The following is a 14,937-nucleotide window of genomic DNA, read 5'->3' on the forward strand; positions in this document are numbered from 1 at the left end:
TTCTGCCCATCTTCTCAAAAGTGTTCGAGAAGCTTATTCTTAAGCGAGTTGAAAGTTTTTTAAATAAACACAGTATACTTTCTGACAACCAGTATGGCTTCAGAAAAAACAGATCGACGGAACTTGCTCTTTTACACCAGAAGGAATATATTCTAAGGAACTTTGAACATAGGAACCTCGTCTTGGGAATCTTCTTAGATTACAGCAAAGCCTTTGATTGCATAAATCATAGCATCTTGTTTCAGAAGCTTGAATGTTATGGAATTAGAGGCGCAGCATTACTCCTAATTAAATCTTACCTATCGCACAGACGACAGTATGTTCAGATAAACGAATATAAGTCAACTTTACGAACAGTTTCGTGCGGGGTACCCCAAGGGAGTATCTTAGGACCATTGCTTTTTAACCTGTACATTAATGATATCGTCAGTGTGGATACTAATGTTCGTTTCATAATCTACGCCGATGATACTAGTTTGTTTTTATCTGACGATAGCAGTACTAAGCTAAGGACAAATGCAAATGTGCTCCTGGAAAAAATACATGTATGGTCCGATAAAAATCTTTTGTCTGTTAATACTGCAAAGTCAAAGGCAGTACTTTTTCGTCCAAAAATAAAAAATGCGGTGATTTCGGTGAGTTATTTTATAACAGAGACCAGATTGAGTTAGTAAGGTCATTCAAATCACTTGGTGTAACATTCACCGAAAACATGCTGTGGGACGACCACATAGACGATGTAGCATTAAAGGCGTCTAGAGCCATAGGATTTATAACGCGTTCCAAACATTATCTCCCACAAAAGGTAAAGCTCTCTCTATATCATGCACTATTTCGCTCACATCTAAACTACTGCTCATTAGTATGGGGTACTGCTACACAAACCGGTCTGAAAAAACTAAGAACTCTCGAAAAACGGGCCCTCAGATTAGTTCATAACCTGCCAACTAAACACTCAACAAAAAACTTATTTTTCAAGAACAAGATCATTAACGTTTTCAGCCTCTATGCCTATAGACTACTACGCACCTACAAACTAGAACAAAGAAGATGCATAAGTAATATATCTGACTTAGCCCCGATCGAATTATTTCATTGCACATATCCACGCCGGCATAAACCACACTGGGTATTACCAAAAGTAAGAACTAACTATGGGCGCCAAATGGTAGCATTTCAACTTCCATCCTTACTTAACAAATTAATTGATGAAAATATAGACTTGGGAAGTATTAGCTGCTCTAACCTTCGCGACTACTTTCTCATTAACGCGTCCCTTTGATTGTCCAACATTTAGACATCTGTGAACGTTTTTGTGTCTAATTGTGTTACAAGCGCATTTTTGGTTGCTGTTATTTCGCTGTTTCGTAAGTGTTTTCGCTCTCAGTTGCTGTACTTGTATTTCTTTTGAATCGGTTTATATTTTTTTCACACGCGCAGGTGATTGTGTATTTTGCATACTTGTTTTTATACTAATCATTTCTTTGACTTTGTATTTGCTGTCATGACAGAGGTGCCGTCGCATGCCACTGCTCACCTGCTGTACGGGGGGTGGGAACTTAGTCAAGCGTCAATCGCTTTTATTCCCATCCCCTCCATCAATGTAATGGTGATGGAAATAAATCATTATATATATATATATATATATATATATATATATATATATATATATATATATATGTATATATATACGGGAGCAGTAAGTTCAGCTACAGGAGCCATATTCTTGCTACCAACAACTCATATCCACCATTATGGTTCATTGGTTACAGTTTTGTTGCTGAGGACAAGGTCGCGGGTTTGATTACCTGCCGCATTTCGATGGGTGCTGAAAGCAACATGCTCAGGTACTTAGCTTTAGATGGACTTGACTTATGCCCGGGTGGTGAAACAGAATTACGGGGTATCCTGCTGCATCGTCTGTCATAGCCCATGTGTTATTTGTTTCTGGACTTTGAACGTCATAATTGATTTGATTTAAGCGATACTTGCTTGCTGCGAGTCCCTGACAAATAATTTCGCATTCTACGACTCTAATATATCTCTAAACTTTTTGAAAGCCACTGAAACTGCCGTGCCAGGTTCTTGCATACGAGCTAGACAAAGTAATTCCAGCATTTCGGATTTTCTCACAAAATCAGAATGTCCCATAGAGCTTCGCTCACTCTGCTCAGAAGGGTAACATTAGGACGTGTGCATCACAGTCGAAACCAGCCGCAGCGGTATCCTCATGCATGACTCGCCTACATTACATACGGACGACGAAGCTCATAGAGGCACCGTTCTACTGAATGCCGGGCCATTTTTTGCGATGCCATGCGGAGAACTAGGGAACAGCCCTAGGTCAGCCCACCTATTCCTCTAGCCCCCTAGCACACGTACGAAGTGTTGATCGAGCGGACTGCCAATATTACTTCCACACATTTAGTTATTGTTTATTTAGAAAAAAGAAACGGTACATGTGCCAATAGTAACCGTAATTGTGGAGCAGCTGATCGTGCCTTAGAAAACGTAGTAGCGCTATGAAGTTTAGCGATATGCTTGTCTCTGTAACTTAATCAACTGAAGCTATGACTGAATGAATATACTTGTGCTCTTGCGAATAATGTGGCTATCGTTAGACTATTGAAAAAGGTGTTGCCGCGATGAAAATGAGCATAAATGTCACTTTAAAAAGAAATGTGGCGCAGAAAATGTAGCTCTAATACAGCTAATTAAGCGAGGAAGTTAAAAAAATTAAAAATTGCGATACGAGACCTCTGAAATTATGCATAATGGGACCGTTTGCTTTTCTTCCGGAAATCAACTGTCACAATAATTTCTTATCCACGTCACATATGAGTGCAACAATGTTCCGCAATATGGTACATGGGAGTGTTGGACCTAATGATGCCTTCGCACAGACAGCGTTGCATCGCATGTATTTAACCAATCCATGATTGCATCTTTTGTTTCAATTTTTTTCAGCATCAGACGCAGTCTACAGTGATAGCTAAGAAGACAGCATCGCTTCCAATTACCAGAACATGCCCATCTCAAAGACGTCTTTGCCGCTAGATGCCAACTCGCGTTGACCACGAGCAGCTAAAAACAAACATACTCGAGCTATTCTAAAACTTTTTTGCGATAACCGATGAAAGACACAATATAGCTTACATTAAAGGCATAAGGAAGTGGGAATACGTTTTCCTGATTGCAAGTGACCTTTCCGTAGAGTTTACCAGCATTGTGCTCATCCGCCGTCTTGTTTGGACAGCAAGTCGCATGCATCATTTTAGAGTTCTATGCATGCTGTCTTTGTGAAGCTGTGATTTTGTGTGATGCACCGGCAAGCAAGCGAATGCAGCGGACTAGTCAGCTAGTGAGGCGGTGCATTCTCGTCTCCATGCTTACTTTTTACACGAGTAAATGCTGTTTTGTATAAATACACTGTCATCTCTTCTCTCTTTATTGATAAGCATATATATACTCTTAACACAGCGGGACAAGTTGGACAGCGTACGCCCGAGACGTGTGAAGTCAACCTTTCAGCCCCACCATGCCTGTCACTACGAATGCAACAGCTGTACTGCCAGCGACAACGACTGTGGTACAGTAGGAGCAACGACGCTGGAGAAGGGGCCCTCGTCTGTGCACTTTACGAGTTCTGTATCTGAGATCACACCCATCGCGTAGTTCAGTGTACCATGTGACGAGAGAGACACACTGTTGTCGCCGATCTTCTCAAGTTTCTTAATCTGCCTGCTACGCTCAGGCGACATAACTTCGAGCATGAGGTCTCCAGAATTCATTTTCTTTGCTTTGTAGGTCTCACGTATATGCTCGTTAAGTTTTTTGGCGATGACGAAGCGGGACACATCTTGAATTTTTCGTTCAGTTTCAGAAGTGACCAAAAAAAATTGTGTGAAGCTACCACTTGGTTTATTGGATTTCATTACCTCGGTCCTGTGCCTTTCCGACCTCCGATCAGATTTTGCGAAGAGGGGGTTCTATCCATGAAACTCCATATACGTTCGCCAGCTAAGCTGACCGCCCACCACGGAGGCCAACGTGGGAGTGTTTTAAAAGCCACTAGCCGTACACAAAAGCTATAACCGTATGACCATCACCAAGGAAGGCCACGCTCACATAGTTAAGCCTAGCCGCCCGTAAACGTGGAAATGAAATGAAGTAAATGGGAGACCGGAAAGATAAAATAATGAAAGGGAGAGATAAAGATTGAAGAGGGGGACAGGGAAGGGTGACTGCAGATTTCCCCCGGGTGGGTCACTCGGGCGCGCCGTCTATGTGAAGCAGAGGCCAAAGAGGTGTGTTGCCTCCGCCGGCACGCCTTAAAGGTCCAAACACCCAGAATAAGCTCAACCTCCAGCATCACCCTTTCCACAGGCACCGCTAAGCCGCGCCAGGCTACACGCGAGTGGGTCCAACCCTCGTGTGCTCGTGTACGTGGGTTCGCAACACAGGTGGCAAAGTTATGTATGAAGCGGCGGATATACGAAGCTAGGTCAAGGAAGTTACGCGAGTCTTCGGCGTGTTGAGGCCTGGGGAAGCGGAGGGCAGCGGTAATGTTATCGGGGTCAGATCAAAGGCCCTCCTTGCTTACAAGGTGTCCGAGTACTTTAGTGGTTTTGCTGGCTAAGTGGCGCTTTCTTTTATGCAGCTGAAGGCCCGCAACTGAGAGGCACGTCAGGCATTGGCGCTGCAAGTGCTGATGGAAGGTCGACGAAAATATGACGATGTCATCAAGGTAGCATAAGCAAGTCTTCCACTTAGGCCCCGTAGTACGGTGTCAGTCATCCGCTCAAATGTGGCGGGAGCATTACAGAGGCCGAAAGGCATCACGTTAAATTCGTAAAGTCCATCGAGTGTGGCAAAGGCAGTTTTTTCCTTGTCTGCTTCGTGAATGGGCATCTGCCAGTATCCGGAGCGTAGATCAAGGATAGAGAAATACTCCGTGACTTGTTATTAATCAAACGCATCATATAAATAAATAAATAAATATATATATATATATATATATATATATATATATATATATATATATATATATATATATATATATATATATTGTTACGCGCGAAGGCCACGATGCAGAATAATACATACACACAAGAGGCGATGACGAAGTGTCATTGCTGGGGCGCTTCTCATGCCTTCAGCATTCACCTTGCAATACAACATTCGTGCTTGCCTCCGCATCACAACATTTTGGTGGTTGTACGGTCTACCAACACAGAGCGCCACAGTGACCAACTAGCCACGGTGCCGCAGGCTCTGACCTCCGTCTTGTTGTCCCACCCGCGAGACCCAGGGACCTTCAATGGCATCGATGGAACCGACATTGAAGACTGGATTTCCTGGTATGAGCGTGTGAGCGAAAATAATCGGTACGACGCAGCGCTAATACAAGCGAATGTGATATTCTATCTCCGAGACACAGCACTAGCATGGCACGACGCCCACTAACACGACATAACGAGTTGGAGCATCTGCAAGCAGAAACTTTTAGACCTCTTTGAAGACCCGTTTGGCCGTCAGCTGGCAGCGAAGAAGGAGCTGTTGGTCCGTGCTCAAACGCCGGCAGAATCTTACGTGAAGTATATTCAATATGTCTTCGCGCTTTGTCGTAAATATGACAAAGACGTGATCGAGACCGACAAGATTGGCCACATCCTCAAGGCCATAGCAGATGACGCATTCAATGCGCTTATCTGCAATAACTCGGTGGACGCGATCATAAAAGATTGCCGCAATTTTAACTTATGAAGAATCGCCGCATGGCGCAGCAGTTCAACAGGCTACTAAATACAGCTTCGACGTCTTCGTGTGAGCAGCAGCCATGTGGCTTCCTTTCTATAGACATGAAAATTTGACGCAGGTAATTTGCCGCAGGTCGAAGCCACGTCTCCCGCCGTTCCTCCTCAACATTGCCCAGACAATGCATGTTTTGTCTCTCTAATACAGGCCGTTGCCAGTAAAGAAATCGAAAATTTAGGCCTCCCGTCTCTCTACTTCATTCGTGCTGCCGCTGTCAGTCAGGACCAGTCCCGCCTAATCACTCATTCCTCGTGTTCAGCGGTTCCAACTCGTCGTCCTGACCCGGCCGACTGGAGAACACCGGGCGATACGCCGATTGTTTAAAATTGCTCGCGCATTGGAAATATCCCTGGTCATTGCTGCAGTCGTTGGTCGGCGCCCCTTAGGTGGTGCTTTCTGTGCGACCGGCCAGATCAAGATGCTCCACGTTTTTATGTGCGTCCTTCGTCTACGAATACCGACAACGTACCTACGACCTTCCCAACCAGCCGGTTACCATCACCCCTAAGTCGTTGGTCTCGTTCGCCGCAGGCACGCCGCTCTTCTTCTCCCGCGTTGTCGCCACAGGAAAACTAGTCGGTGCTGCTCCCGGAGGTGACGCTGCATAAACGACCCGGCCTGCAAATCTGATCATATTGCCCACCCTTAGAAGTATATCAGACGTCGAGGTGGACGCAGTCCCAGTCAAGTCTCTCATCAACACCGATGGCGTATGTCTGTAATGAGTGCCGCCCTTCGCAAAATACCGAAGAAGGTCCTCACGTCTGCCGTACCGTGCACAGTGCGCGTTGTCGATGGTAGTACGCCACCAGTTGCCGGCATATGTGCAGCACCAGTAACGATTGCCGGCCATCAAACCACCGTCTTAGTTACTTTGAGTTGGAGTGCTCTCCTCAGGACCCTATTTTAGGGCAGGACTTTATTTCTACCAATCTGCCCTAATAGAATGCGCTACAGCTGCCGTGCAGTCGGACCTTTCTTCTGACAGCTACTTCGTTGCTGATGCACATCATCCGTCCCTGTGTTCTGCCGCATTCCTCGGTTGCCGCCTCAAGCCGCTACTACGGTAGCCTTCAACGCTCCACTACATGTTCCTGATGGTGACTACACCGTCTCTCCGATAGTCGACGTTATTCTACAACATCGCGTCGTGCTCCCAACTACCGTCGCAATTACTCTCGATAATTCTACTTGGCTTCTCGTTCTGAACTTTGGATCTGTTGCACATGCTCTTCGTGTTAACATCACAGTGACCAGTCTGACACCTGTGCACGAGTACGAGATATTGCCACTCGGGCCCACTATTTCTGCCTCTGTCAGCTCTACAGTCGCGTGTTCCCGTCCGGCTTTGTCACGCGACCACGAAGTTGATAAAATGATAGCTACTGACCTCTCTCCAGCTCAAACTGAAGACATCAGGCGCATTCTGTTTAATTACATCGATATTTCTAATGACGCTGACCGCCCGCTCGGCCAGAAAGCCGTAGTCACTAATCGGATTCAAACCAGCGACGCAAGTCCCATCCGTCGCCGCCCATACCACGTGTGTGCTGCAATGCGCAGCGTCACTCAAAACAATGTCACGAAGACGCTGAAGGAAAACATCATCTAGCCTTCCGCTATCCCGCAGGCCTCACCAGTTGTCCTGGTCAAGAAAACAGACAACAGCTGGATATCTTGTGTTGATTATCGCCATCTGAACAAGATCACCAAACAAGACGTGTATACATTGTCTCGTATCGATTATGCACTTGACTGTCTACATAAAGCGAAATATTTACCAATGATTGACCTATGCTTGGGCTACTGGTAGATCGCTGTAGATGAGAAGAATTGCGAGAAGACAGCCTTTATTACGTCTGATGAACTTTTTCAATTCAGAGCCATGTCCTTCGGGCTTTGCAATGCCCCAGCGACGTTCGAGAGAACGATGGACACCCTTCTCTAAGGCTTGAAGTGGACCATATGGTGGTGTTATCTCGTTGACGTAATAGTTTTTGCTCCAAAATTTGAAACCTACATTGATAGTCTCGCGACTGTCTTTGCTATGTTTCCCTCTGCGAAGCTTCAATTCAACTCGTAGAAGTGCTACTTAGGTCGTCGTGAAATAATCGTTCTCGGGCTCCTGTGAACGCCAGTTGAATTCGACCTTACCCGGCCAAAATACCACCCGTGCAAGACTTTCCAGTGCCGCGCTCAGTTAAGGGCGTTAGCAGTTTCAGAGACTTATGCTCGTACTTTCGTCGCTTTGTTAAAAATTTTGCTGACATTTCTCGCCCTCTCACTAAGCTTTTAAAGAACGGCGTCGCTTTCGCGTGGGCATAACGGCAGGCCCAAGCCTTCACAGCACTTATCAGACTCTTGACGAGCTCCCCAATGTTAGCCCATTTTGACCCTTCAGCATCCGCTGAAATGCGTGCGGATGCTAGTGATCATGGCATTGGCGCTGTTCGTGCCCAGATGCAGCGAGGTCGAGAGTGCGTTATCGCTTACGCAAGCCGTCTTCTTTACACGGCAGAGCGCCACTATTCTTTCACGGAACGAGAGTGCCTAACGTGTGTTCGGGCGGTAGGTAAGTTTCGCTCATACGTATTTTTTTTGCCATTTCTGCGTAATTACCGACCACCACGCGCTCTGCTGGCTCTCCTTGTTGAAGGAGCCTACATGGCCTCTAAAGCGTTGTGCATTGGGCTTTCAAGAGTACACGCCGACTGCTTGTACCACCACCCTGTTGACCCACCGGGAGCCACAGACCTCGAATCCGACACCTGCGTTATGTATATCTGAAGTTTCCTCAACATTGGCGATTAACAGCTCCATGGTCACGTTCTACGAACAATCATGGATTGGTTAAGCTCGTCAACTCCTGATCCTTCCCTTCGTTTCTTTTGTATTTCCGACGGAGTCCTGCACAAATGTAACTTGCCCCCTGAGGGCGCTGACCTATTGCTGGCCGTACTGGGACACGTTTAAACCACCGCGTTTCAACAACTCCACAACGCGTCCATCGCTGGGCATATCGTTGTTACTCGGAGCTTTGACCGAGTCCTGCGCCCTTTCTTCTGGCCCGACCGCTACCACCGTGTGCGCCTGTATACTAATTCTTGCTACGTGTGATAACGCCGGAAGCCCACTCCCATGGCCCCAGCTCGGCTTTTACAACCCATCGATATTCCCACTGAGCGTTTCTTTCGCGTGAAACTCGACCTATTTGGTTCTTTCCCTTTCTCAACTAATCAAATAGGTTGCGGATGCAGCCTATTGCGCCACGCCCTTTGCCATTACGAGTGCTGTGCCTACAAGATGTGCCATTGTCGCCACGGATTTCCTCCTACAAAACGTTATCCTACACCACGGTGCTCCACGTCAGCTCCTCACGGATCGCAGACGTTACTTCTTGTCGAAGGTCATTGATGATATCCTCCGGCTATGCTCTACTGAGCACCATATGGCCACTCCTTACCATCCACAGCCTAACGGTGTGACAGAATGACTGAACAGAACGCTTACCGACATGCTACTTATGTAAGTGTTGCAACTGAGTACACTCGTGAAGTAATCGATTCCGCTCACAGGGCGTGTCAACTCACCCGATCTCGTTAGCGTCCCACCATGTGCTAAAAGAGCGTTATGACCGGTTCCATCGCGATGTTAATTTGTCCCCAGGTTCTTGAGTACTCCTTTGGTTACCATGTCGTCGGGTCGACCTCTCTCAGAAGCTTCTTTCTCGCTACGTGGAGTCTTATCAAATCCTACGTCAAGTAAACCACGTCCCAACATCCCCGTAACAATATTGTGAATTTAATTTTAGTTATTTGTGAGAAATTGCAGCGGCACAATTCCGATTTAGCCATGAAACTATTTCTGTGAGGATACCGAACGAATAGGAGACATGATGCGCCTCTGTACCGGTTTGACACCAGGCGGAGATATTGCTGCAGAACCACGAGAACACACGTGCTTAGAAAAAAGGAGATACAGCCCATATATGAATAAGTTTATGTGCAATATTTATAACCAAAACTAGACCTGCGGCTTGACATGAGAATATGCGACATATTTCTAAATGCACTGTACTCGCAGTCAGCAACATCCATACGTTGTACCGGACGTTATCAAATGAGCTGCTGTCTTAGAATATGGCACGAAAGAAGTATCTCGCACAATTTATCTCCGTTACCAGCGTCATGCTTAGCAGTTCATCTGGTAAACTACGTCATATAAGCGTATGCGTTTCGTGCGAGAAATGCGCCTGCTGTTGATGGAGATGTACCTTTGTGGTCTGCCGGCAAGTACCCACTCAAAGAGCTTGGCCAAGAATCGCGTAGGTTTTAGCAAAGTGTAAAATAAGTCAAAACTTTAAAACAGGCAACTTATATTATCTCCATTGGGCAGTATCTCCATTGGGCATGGCGGCACCGCAGTGAACATGTCGAGTAACCCTTTCGTCTTCCTGATACAGGCGCTCGGCCTCCTGCTTTCCTGCGACTGCTTTGGGAACGGCATCCGGACACGCAACCGCACCGCATCAGTACTGACTGCTCCGCCAAATGCCGAGTGCTGCAAAGCGCCACTTGCCGAGCTGGGTCGCGACGCCTTTCTTGGACAGCTGGACCGACTGGCCTACGCCCCCTTCAGAAGCGTATCGGCCACCCCAGCGCTATCGACACCATTCACCTATAAACAGTGCGACGCGCCTGACAACGGCATTGGGCATGGCGGCACCGCAGTGAACATGTCGAGTAACCCTTTCGTCTTCCTGATACAGGCGCTCGGCCTCCTGCTTTCCTGCGACTGCTTTGGGAACGGCATCCGGACACGCAACCGCACCGCATCAGTACTGACTGCTCCGCCAAATGCCGAGTGCTGCAAAGCGCCACTTGCCGAGCTGGGTCGCGACGCCTATCTTGGACAGCTGGACCGACTGGCCTACGCCCCCTTCAGAAGCGTATCGGCCACCCCAACGCTATCGACACCATTCACCTATAAACAGTGCGACGCGCCTGACAACGGCATTGGGCATGGCGGCACCGCAGTGAACATGTCGAGTAACCCTTTCGTCTTCCTGATACAGGTGAGGAAACATTTTGGCAAATGTCACAAAAGTAACGACATCTTTCTTCTGGTGCTGCCGTGCCCAGGCAAAGTATGTGAAACTGTGTGTAATTGTATAACGTCCTTGAGGTACTTACTGATGCTTGCTGGGGATGTAGAAAGTAACCCCGGCCCTACAAATCAAGAAGTCTTGACCGAAATTCGCAGGGTGGCTGCTGACATGACTGATCTGAAGAATGACAACAAAGCTTTAACTGAATCTCTGGAAGCCATCCATGTGAAATTAGATACTTTGTCAAACCTCGAGGGCAGAATAGCAGGCGTTGAGGATAAAATAGCGACACTTGAAAATGCCATTAGTAGTCTTGCACTCCAGGTTGATGATCTCGAAAATAGAAGCAGAAGATCAAACTTAATCTTCTATGGCATTCCGGAAGTAGAAAATGAGAAACCTGACGACCTCAAAAAAACAATCTCTGATAAGATCATCAAGGGTACCATCGGTGTCACGGTCTCGGGAATCGAGAGAATGCACCGCCTAGGAACTAAAGCAGAAAATAAAACGCGACCTGTTATCCTCAAGTTGCAATGTTTCGAGGACAAGGCGAACATATTAAAGAACTGTTCGAAGCTAAAGAATTCCAACATATCTGTGGGTGAAGATTTTTCTATCCGTGTGCGTAACATCCGAAAAGAACTTTGGAACAGCAGCAAGAGCAACCGAGATAGGGGCGAAAAAGTTACACTTCTGTACGACAAGATTAAAATCAATGGCCAGGTTTACGTCTGGGACGAACATAAAGGAGCCCGAGTGCCCGTGGGAAAGAAACCTGCCGTCCCAAAGAAAAAAAACTGACTAAACATGAAACGCCCTCCAGCCTAGTGATAGCGAACATAAATGCCCGAAGTGTTATGAACAAAAGCACGGAACTTGAAGCATTTATTATAGAACATAGACCAGATATTTTAACAATAACCGAAACATGGCTTTCTCCTGATGTTTCAAGCAGCGATATCTTCCCTCCGGGTTATACTGTCATGCGCAAAGATAGGTCCTCTCGCGGTGGTGGCGTAGCAATTTTGATAAGGGAAAATATTTACGTCACACCTATGCCTGAAATGGTTGATGCTGAAGCACTTTGGTGCAAAATCATGACAGATCGATCCTCCCTTTGTATAGGCACCATGTACCGGCCCCCTAATACTTCCTATGATATGCTACACGTGCTAGCAAATTATATGGAAAATCATTTTACACATACTACAAAGCTAATCCTTACGGGGGATTTCAACCTTGCCAGTATTGCATGGGACTCCCTTGATAACATAGCTGATAGAACTCACGCAGAGGTACTGCTTGATCTTTGTTTTAATCTTGGCCTTAGACAAATCATACGAGAGCCAACACGTGTTACTGCAAAAAGCAGGAATGTACTTGATTTGACGTTTGTGAGTGATGCTATCGCAGAAGACCGTGTTCCTTGGGAAGTTGTCGACGGCATATCGGACCACAAAGCGACTAAATGTTGCTTACTGTTAGGCACACCTCCGCCTACCCAAAAAGGGAGTACACAAATTTTCGACTGGGCGAATGCCGACGACGTCAGCGTTCTTGATTATCTAGATCACTCTTACTCCACTTTTACAACGTTCTCGAATGATAATACAGTTTCAGTGAATGGATTATGGTCAACATTAGAAAGAATCATTCAGCACTGTTTATCAAAATATATTCCCACAAAGATCAGACCAGTACGTAGGACAAACCCTTGGATAACAAGAAACATAATACAACTAAAGCGAAAAATTGCCAGATTAAGGAAACTGAGAAACAAACTACCGCTACCAGGCTACACTAATAAAATACGCGAAAACTCCCTGGCACTAAAGTCAGCCGTAAAAAAGGCAAAAGATGAATACATGAATGTAACCTTAAGTAATTTTATCAAAACATCTCCGTCTAAGTTTTGGCGATACCTTAATCCAAAGTCATGTCAGACCAGTAATCCATCACCAACTGAAGCTATGGCAAAGGCTACAGAGTTCAATGAATACTTTATTTCAGTATTTACGCAAGACAACAGCAGACAACCCAACCTTCAATCCCTTCCTAGCTACCAGCAGAACTAGACGACTTAATCTTAACCGAGTCGGGAATTTTTTCCCTCTTACTAGAAATAGACCCAAAAAAATCCTGTGGCCCTGACAACATACCAAATGCATTTTTGAAGCGCTACGCGGAATGGATGTCCAAGCTCTTACTGATTATTTTTTTAAAATCATTGCAAACGGGCGAGGTTCCGGTGAAATGGAAAACTGCTAAGGTTATCCCTATATATAAATCCGGTGACCCAACCAGCACAGCAAATTACCGACCAATGTCGCTTACTTGTACGGCCGGCAAAATCCTTGAACATATAATCCTAAAGCACATAATGTCATTCATAGAAAAAAATAATTTAATTGTCCCTAATCAGCATGGTTTTAGAAAAGGATTGTCTACGACTACTCAATTGATTGAGACAATCCACGACTTAGCGATTACATTGGACAAATGCAGTCAAACCGACATGATATTCCTAGATCTATTTAAAGCATTCGATCGAGTTTCCCATCCAAAGTTGCTTCAAAAACTTATCCACTACCTCGGTGACAACAACATCACCAAGTGGATAAAAAGTTATCTTACAGGTCGCCGTCAATATGTATGTTTCAAGAACTACTCTTCGGATTTCGGCGATGTGCTGTCTGGCGTCCCACAAGGAGCCGTTTTAGCTCCTATCCTCTTTCTTCTTTTTATCAATGATTTACACATTAATACTAACGCCACAGTAAGAATGTTTGCAGATGACTGTGTTATCTACAAGTAAATAACCTGTCGTGATGATCAGATAACCTTAAACAGTGCACTTGAAAATATAACACAATGGTGCCAAACGTGGCAGATGGTGATTAACACAGAGAAAACAGTTTGTATGACTGTAACGAATAAAAGAGCGCCCATGAACTACCCGTATTATTTACAAGGACAGATGTTAAAGAAAGTAGAAGAGTATAAATATTTAGGCGTTATAATTTCATCAGATCTTAAATGGGACAAGCAGGTAACATATATTGTTAATAAATCACTGGCAGTTCTATACTCGTTAAAACGCTCGCTCAGATTCGCATCAATAGATACTAAACGCTTAGCATACGTGTCACTAGTTCGCTCTATACTGGAATATGGAATAGTCTGTTGGTTTCCCTTCCGTAAGCAGTGCATAGCAAAATTGGAGAGCGTACAAAGGAAAGCGATTAGATTTATTTTTAATAAGTATCGCCGTCTTGACTCCCCCACAGAACTATTAAGGCGAGCTGAACTTCCCACTATACAAAATCGAGCTCGACTACTTCGTCTTAAGTTTCTTTTCCTTCTCCTTAATGGTAGCACGAAAATCAATACGAGTGACTACTTGCTACAGACAGATCACGTAGTTCTCGAACAAAACACACCAAGCACTTAACAGAATACAGATTTTACAATGACATATTTAGGCACTCATTTTTTCCACGTGCAATCCGTGAATGGAACATGTTGCCCGATGACGTTGTCACCTGTACATCACTCGAAACTTTTATCGCCAAGTTATCAAACTATGTTCTGTAGCTACGACCTGCACACAGGTGCGCTGCGTCGTACAATGGCATTCTAATTCAGTTAGCAGTGTCTTGTATTCTGCCGGGACATAAACACCTGCTGAATCTTGTCTTTTGCGCATTGCACATAAAAAAAAATTATTTTCTTTCCTTGTTCTTCTGTGTGCTAAACCTTCCATCATGGCGTTAACTACCATTTTTCCCCGCTCCTGTTATAAAAATTGTGTAATAATTATAGAGTGCATATGTACTGCCTTGTACACCCAAACTTATCTATGTCTGCGCCTATACTTGAACTGTGTTCTCTTGAAGATGTATCTTACCCCTTTCCTGCAACAGCCTCATATGTGAGGCTAGCAGTATGCTCAAATAAATAAATAAATAAATAAATAAATAAATAAATAAATATTGGAAAAATAGAGATTG

The sequence above is a fragment of the Dermacentor albipictus genome, chromosome 8 (assembly GCF_038994185.2).
Source record: "Dermacentor albipictus isolate Rhodes 1998 colony chromosome 8, USDA_Dalb.pri_finalv2, whole genome shotgun sequence".
In the NCBI taxonomy this organism is placed as follows: domain Eukaryota; kingdom Metazoa; phylum Arthropoda; class Arachnida; order Ixodida; family Ixodidae; genus Dermacentor; species Dermacentor albipictus.